This window comes from Mixophyes fleayi, chromosome 4 (assembly GCF_038048845.1).
Source record: "Mixophyes fleayi isolate aMixFle1 chromosome 4, aMixFle1.hap1, whole genome shotgun sequence".
NCBI lineage: Eukaryota > Metazoa > Chordata > Amphibia > Anura > Limnodynastidae > Mixophyes > Mixophyes fleayi.
In genome coordinates this window covers 138,964,549-138,972,946 of record NC_134405.1, presented here as the reverse complement: position 1 = coordinate 138,972,946, position 8,398 = coordinate 138,964,549, and the positions used below count along the sequence as shown (strand labels likewise).

The 8,398-nt window shown below is 42.4% G+C and overlaps 1 protein-coding gene across 1 annotated transcript in view; it reads left to right on the top strand.

Moving 5' to 3' along the window:
- The first annotated feature begins 7,347 nt into the window (after positions 1 to 7,347).
- LOC142152150 (uncharacterized) overlaps positions 7,348 to 8,398 on the top strand; it is a 61,642-nt gene continuing 60,591 nt past the window's right edge. The window contains exon 1 of the mRNA XM_075208475.1: positions 7,348 to 7,426. The gene's annotated coding sequence lies outside the window, so the exon portion shown is untranslated. The remainder of the gene's footprint in view (positions 7,427 to 8,398) is intronic.

The following is an 8,398-nucleotide window of genomic DNA, read 5'->3' as shown; positions in this document are numbered from 1 at the left end:
GGTGGAGGCCGCTGAAGTCCAAATTCCCTTGTGGGAATTCCTGGTGAATACCTTCCATCCTGTTAGATTCCGCTCCTCTAGGGAAGTCTAGCCAATACCAGTTGGGACAGCAGGATCTCACTCATTTCTTTGTGTACAAACCTGACAGCAGCTCTGAAGAAAGTCACACTCTCAAGCAGATTTTTTCCACATATTTCTTCTGCAAATGAATTCTCTCCTCTTATAGTTCTGACCTATCACACTCTAAACAGCCCTACTTACAATACTCATTTCCTCCCAGTCCTCCAACCCTGTCAACTTTTCGCCACCTTAAACTTCCGCATCCCTGTCCCTCCTGGTCTCTGCTTTGCTACCCATTTCACCTCTATGTCACAACATCTCTTCCCATCAATCCCATCTCATTTTTTTGTATCTAAAGCGGACTCCACATCCCCCCAACTTCCCGTACCTGTCAGTGTCTCCCAAGGATCTCTTTTTGGCCCTCTACTCTTTCCCCTCTACATCTCCTCTGTAATTTTTCCTCCAATATCATCTGTATGCTGATGGCAACCAAATCTATTTCCCCTTCCTCCTCTCTCATGTCTGCAGTTGTCTTTCGGTCATCTCATCCTAGATGTACCAGTGCTGTATGACCAAATCCTGCTGCTTCAACATCTGGAACAGTTCCAGTAACCATCCCTTTCTCACCTTCGAAGCAAACCAAAACCAAAACTCTCATTCACCCTCTTGTAATCTCTTGTCTAGACTACAATATCCTCCTCCTCTTTGGCCTACTCTACTATTGCTGCATCTCTCCAGTCTACCCTCAACACCACTGGACACCTTAATTTCCTCTCTCGTCTCGCTACCTCTGTAAACCCTCTCTCAGTCACTACACTGGCTCCCAATTTCCTACAGAATTAATTTCAAACTTTACACCAACTTCAAAAACCTCAGCTGCTCCTCTTCCCCTACAGGCTTTGCAAGGGGAAGTCTTGCCAGAGGTGCTCTGATATATAAGAGAAGTCCCTAAATCTAGAGCTTGCCACCTATTGATAAAGAGACCACTAAACTCATATACTAACATTAACCTACCAGCATGTTTTTGGACAGTAGGAGGAAACTGGAGGAAGCCACACAGAGATTGTATCCTACTCGAAATTAAACCCATGACAGCCACTGGTCAACAGTGCACATTACACTAGCAGCATTGTGACACAGCAATGCTAACCAAGTAGTGTAATATGGAAGAAAGCAGAGTTTGGGTGTGACAGCACACATGACCAGCAATAAAACATACCAGAGAAACAGGACAGATACTCAGAGGTACAGTATGTTCGTGTACCTTAAGCCAGAAGTGTGTAATAGCAGTGACATTCATGAATATGAATGCCTCTTTCCATATGACATGTCCATTATTATAGTGAAAAAGACAGTGAACATATTGCTGAAGCACTGATACCAATGTGTTAATAATTCACAATTTATCTCAAAAGTTTTTATGTTTTGTAACAATGATGGTAGAATGGAAGTCTCCCATTGTTCTGTTATAATGTGGGAGAGCAGATCCCTTTCCCAATTTTCAATTGAAAAAAAAGCTGTATGCAATGGAGGGGAATCTGACAAAAATAAGGGAAAAATGTGTTGAGTCTTAAATGTCCCCCCCAAGGGTTAAATAGTATGTGGGGTCTATAATAAATAGGTAAACAATTATACAGAATTTGCAGAATAGATGTATGAATTTGACATGAACTTGCTTTGTGGTTTGCAGTAGTTAACAGACTCGTCGTTCTTCAAGTGGAAATTATTATTTTGATATGCTAGCTTGGCAGAAAAAGCTAAATAGAAAGTAACTTAATGTAAGCTCACACCCACCTATAGCACTGCAAAAAAAGTTTACCGCAGAATAATAAGAAAAGATTAAAGAAATGTAACACCTTTACAAACAATGCTTAAAAACCAATCAATATTTAAAACATCGGATGCTTTTAGAATTTCCAAACAGAATTTAAAAATATCTTTAAAAATAACTTTCTGCTTTATATGCAATATTGCTAAATCTCAAATATGATTTGCTGATGATGCTGTACACCTTATAAGATTTTTCCTTTAAATAAACTCGCCAAGAGTCCTCTAATCAGCACTAATCAGCTACCAGTAACTAGTGGGCCAGATGAGCAGAGATCAACGGTATCCAGGTATGCAGAACAGAATCATAGCTACTTGGCTTCATTCAACAATGTAAGGGCAGCACGGTGGCTCAGTGGTTAGCACGTCTGCCTCACAACACTTGAGTCATGAATTCAATTCCCGACCATGGCCTTATCTGTGTGAAGTTCGTATGTTTGCGTGGGTTTCCTCCGGGAGCCCCGGTTTCCTCCCACATTCCAAAAACATACTGGTAGGTTAATTGGCTGCTATCAAATTGACCCGTCTCTCTGTGTGTGTCTGTCTGTCTGTGTGTATGTGTTAAGGAATTTAGACTGTAAGCTCCAATGGGGCAGAGGCTGATGTGAGTGAGATCTCTATACAGCGCTGTGGAATTAGTATCACTATATAAATAGCTGATGATGATGATGATGAATGTATCAAGTTGTCTTTTCCATTCCCCAGTTAACTGAGCTGATATCTGAATGGTCAACAGTGAAGGTGATTATTAGAAGTATCGGTGCACCCCGATACCCCAACAAGTATTTGTATGATGCCATATACTCAGATAGATAAGAATGATTGGTCTATTTTTCTCTTTACTAATACACACATATTTAGTGTATAATTAGGTGGTGCAGGCCTTACAGTACTTGGGCCATGGGTTCTATCAGGCCTGTATCCCCATCCCAGAAACTCACCGCAAGGATACTTGAACTCTGATAAAATGTGTGTGTGATGTATGGCATTTAGACTGAACTAAACATTTTCTGTGAAAGCTGTGTAATATGTTGGCACAATACAAAGAATAATAATAATCCCTTGTATAAGCACCTTAGCAATTCATTCTGGTACCCGGAAAGGTACTCAAAGCCAGAGGAGGGCTGGCAAATTTTAGCCCGATGGGCAAGATTTCACTCAGCAGCAGGGCCATCTTAACAACATTATGGTCCCCGGGCAAAGCAGTGCACAGGGACCCCTACCTGTACAACCACTCACAGAAATAAAAATGTAAATTTGCCCCCTTCATCATGCTCCTGGTCTCCGCCCCCTGCCCCTATATCACATACTGTGCCTGGGGCCTCTATTATTCTTCTATTTTCCCCCTTAACTTACCTTTCTATCCCTTTCTTCTCTTAATTTTTGTTATTTTCTGTTTTATTTCTTCCTCGCTTACTTGTCCGTCGCTTCGTGGCTCCACCGTGCTGCGTTCCTCACTGAAAATGTCGGTCATGATGACGTCACGCCCAAAAGAGGGGAAGAGAGAGGGAGCCGGATCACCACCGCGTGACCGCAAAAATGTAAGGATTTTTTGTTTGTTTCTTTTTCAGAGCTTACTTTGGAGCCCTGCCTATGGGGCCCCCTTGCCCGAGGGGCCCCCTGGCAGTTGCCAAGCGTGCCCAATGGGAAAGATGGCATCGTATTATAAACATATTAAAGGAAAAAAATGCAGGTGGCTCAGTGACCCATCCCAAAATAGACCGCTATACCCCCCTGACCAACCTGCCCCAGCTCAGAGCCCTGGCTAAGGTACTCAGAGTCCCACTGCGCACCCAGAATGAATGGTTAAAGTGCTCAGACTCTGATTCTGGTAGCTGCAATGACCTGACCTCTGTGAACTGCAGCTTGTTATTAGTAGGGATGTGCACCGGCGACTTTTGGTGTCTCGTGTTTTGTGTTTTGGATTCGGATTTTCGCGATGTTTTGGGTTCGGATTTGTTTCGCAAAACACCTACCGAAAGGTTTTGGTTCGGATTTAAGGTTTTGGATTCGGATTTTTTTTTTAAAAAGCATAAAAAGTTCAAAAGTCAAGTTTTTGGGCTTATTTTCACTCCTACGCTATTATTAACCTCAATAACATTCATTAACAAGCATTTCCACTAATTTACAGTGTATTCTGAACACCTCACAATATAGTTATTAGTCCAAAACGTTGCAACGAGGTATCTTTCTGGACTGCGTAGTGGAGTGGTCTCCACAATATAATTTAAAAACCCTGAACTTGTATGATTCGCACCAATAAATGTATCTGGACTGCGTAGAGGAGTGGGTCACCACAATATAATAAGAAAACCATCAACTGGTCTTAATTGCACCAAAAAATGTACCTGGACTGCGTAGAGGAGTGGTCACCACAATATAATTAATAAAAAACCCTCCACGGCTCTGAATTTCCCCAAAAAAAAATCTGGACTGTGTAGTTGGGTGGCCCCGGTACTAAATTTGTTACCGGGGCCACAATACCTCCATCAACCCTCTAAATCCCACTCCACTGATGGCGGACACCGGGCACACGTCTAACACCAACATTGCAGTTACAGCCGCAGTTATACGCTTTGCAATAGGGTGACTACTATCGTTTTTTGTGGTCATGGCAAACGACTGTTGGACGGTCAATTGTTTTGTGAAAGACTTAGCGGTCTTACGACTTCCCCTCTGGGAAGATGACCGACTAACAGCAGCAACAGCAGCAGTGGCAGTAGGCGTACAGCTGCAGGATTCCTCGGATGAATCCCGTATTGGAGAGGACTCAGTCTGGCTGCTGACTTGGGTTGCAGGACTCAATCTGATGGAGATCGTGGAGGAAGTTGACGAGGAGGGTGTTGCTGGTGTGTATCCAACTGGACCACGGGATTTAGGTGTCCCTGTACCGATGACGGTCCTAGCCCCAGTTCCTGAACTAACCACTGAACTATGAAGGTTATTCAGTTGACGTATAAGGGAGGATGTCCCTAGGTGGGCAAGATCCTTACCCCTGCTTATTTGAGCTTTACATAAGCTACATATGGCCATACATTGGTTGTCCGGATTTGGATAAAAATAACTCCAGACCGAAGAGGTGCATTTTTTGGTCTTCTGAGCAAGCATGACGATGGGCTTTTTCATCCCATGGACATCAGCTGTTTCCCCCCCTGGTGCCTCATTTACAATAACCACATCACCATCCTCATCATCAAGTTCCTCCACAGCGCCAGCTACATCATCAATAGCCTCCTCCTGAGCCACCTCTTCCCGTACAGTGATGGGAAGGTCAGGCTTGACAACCACCAACACCCTTGGACTCGCCTTGGGGATTTGTGATAATTTCTCTTTAGAAGGCAGAGTTGTTTGCTGTTTTGTTGCTGACAGCATAACTCTCTTCAATTTTTTGTCGGGGGGGAGGAGGAGGAGGGCTAAGATCCTTGGGTGAAGATGGACCACTAGTCACACGGGCCAGGGCCTAAGCCGTTCCTTGCCACTACGTGTCGTAAATGGCATCTTGCCAACTTTACGTTTCTCCTCAGATGATTTTAAGTTTCTCTTTTTGCTTTTTTTTGAGAACTTGGGCTTTTTGGATTTTACATGCCCTGTACTAGGAGATTGGGCATCGGGCTTGGAAGACGACTTTGATGGCATTTCATCGTCTATGTCATGACTAGTGGCAGCAGCTTCAGCATTAGGAGGAAGTGGGTCTTGATCTTTCCCTACTTTATCCTCCAAATTTTTGCTCTCCATTATATGTAGCACAAGATACTGCAGAATGTGTGAACTTGGTAATATTGCAGTACCAATGGGCTTATACTGCTGGATTGGTTTGGCACATTTTGTTGTAATTAAAAAAAAAATTAATTCGTTTTTTGTATATTTTTTTTATTAACTTTTTTTTTATTTTTTAAACACTTGGGAATATTGGGGAAATAACTATGCCCTTAGAAGCACAGAGCACGGGACACAGGACCACTGGACTGAACAGGACACAGCACACAGGACCCAGCAGCACCACTGAACTCAAAATTGACAGAGCACAGCACACAGCACCACTGGACTGATACTGCAGAATGTGTGAACTTTGTAATATTGAAGCAGTACCACTGGACTTTTACTGCTGAATGTGTGAACTTGGTAATATTGCAGTACCAATGGGCTTATACTGCAGGATTGGTTTGGCAAATTTTGTTGTAATTAAAAAAAAAATTAATTAGTTTTTTGTATATTTTTTTTATTAACTTTTTAAAATTTTTTAAACACTTGGGAATATTGGGGAAATAACTATGCCCTTAGAAGCACAGAGCACGGGACACAGGACCACTGGACTGAACAGGACACAGCACACAGGACCCAGCAGCACCACTGAACTCAAAATTGACAGAGCACAGCACACAGCACCACTGGACTGATACTGCAGAATGTGTGAACTTTGTAATATTGCAGCAGTACCACTGGACTTTTACTGCTGAATGTGTGAACTTGGTAATATTGCAGTACCAATGGGCTTATACTGCAGGATTGGTTTGGCAAATTTACCAGGACAGAGGACCACCTAACACACCCTCCCTCTACCCTGATCAATGCCCGAGTGAAGATGGCGGCGACTAGCGGGGAATTTATAGGTTCCGAGTATCGCGAGATCCGACAACGGGATTATGACTCGGAGCCTCGCTTTCAAGTTTTCATTTGGCGCCAATACCCGGATCTGTCTCGGATCCGACTCGGATCGGCAACATTCGGGTGGGCTCGGATTTAGGATATCCGAGTGCGCTCATCTCTAGTTATTAGTCTGCAACTTCTCCCTGTGTAATCTTAATCAGCACTCTTATCTTTAGTGGAGGACTACTCTGTTCTAGAGACAGGAGGTTCTGCAAGAAGCTGACTTATTCTGGTGTTCCGGCAGTTTTGGCTTTTACCTAATCCCTGAGAAAACGCTTGTGATTGCCGGCGAAGGGAAATCCTATGGACTCCCCCTGGGGTACAAAGTCAGGGCTAGGTGGTAGAAAGATGGAGGTAACGCAGTGCTAACCGAAATGACAAGTATCGCTCATATAACCAGGAGTATGTTATTGAATTAAAGTTTATTTAAAATTGTGTTTACTTATTTGTACTCTTTTATTGTGATGAGCTGGCATCACAGGGACCTGTCTCCAATATACTGGGACCACAGGATGGTAAAGGTACTACTGCAGGGATCCCAATCTTGTGTGGAAACTGGACTAAGGGTGTGGAAACCTATGATATATTTGATATATTTCAGGGGGCATCAGTAGACCGAGTGTACATTTTAACGCAAAAAAGCTAACCAACTAGAAACCGTGTACTCCACATGTGATTTTCCAAAGTGATACTGAGTAAAAGAAGTAAATGTCTGGACGCCAATACATCCTGTTTATAACATGATCAAGGTTACTAGTTCCTCCTTAGTGGTGACTGCAACACACTAGGAGGAGTTTGGCAGTGCCGGGAAATCAGAAGCGGGAGACAACATTGCAGCAGAGACGAGCAGCCTGGATCGTCAGCTAGTAAGGCAGCGGGGCCGTTGAAAAAGGTGATAATAATATGCAAATGAGATAGAAACATATCATTTCTGTCAGAACTTGGTGTAAGAGCATATAGCAAGCGAGGAGGAAATCACAGAATGTGAGCGATACTAAATCAATGCCAGTTTCACCACCTTTCAAATCTCGATGTTTTATCTTCATCTTAACACACTGAGATGACAGCTGTATAGGCTGCTTTGAAGTCTGCTGGTATTAGTCTCTATCAGAGAAGTACTGTTTCCCTATTATTTTTGTTTTAATTGCTGTATAGACAGATTGGTGTCCCGGCTGAATTGAGTATACGTGTATAATGTATTATGTAACCTGTAAATGTAACAAAGTCTGTTACATAGTATTGATGTAGTGTTGTGTCTATATGTATGTATGGATAGTGTGTGATCCCTAATACAAGATAATTCTGTTAATATAAAGAAAGCTTGTAAAACCAGTTTGTTAATATCTATTTTACTTTCAGTTACACTCTGGGTAAGGTAGACACAAGTAAAATATGTTGAAATGTACTTCTAGATATTTTTAAAGAATATATTGAGCTGCAGAATATCAGTAATAGGATATGTGATCATACATCAGTAGTATAAATATGGCTATTTATCCACAAGCCTTGTTTTCATCCATAAATTGAAGTGCATGCAGTATGCCCACTGCAAGTCTCATGGAGTTTCAATGAGTTTTCCAGTGTGAAGAAACCCCATCGAAATCAATGGTCAATTGAAATGAAGCTCCATCTGTAAATATTTTTTTCTACCCCCTAAAATCAATATTAAATACCAACGCTAAAGAGCCTAAGCTGGTTCCTACTAAAACAGAGGAACAACAAACATTGTGATGCCCTGCTAAAGAGGAAAAAGATAGACCAGTCACAATATAACAGGGAAACCTGGCCTGCATTGGGCTAGATACTCTATGTTGGGGGCAAGCAAAAGCTGCCCCTATCAAAAATAACCAGTCATTTGCTGAAC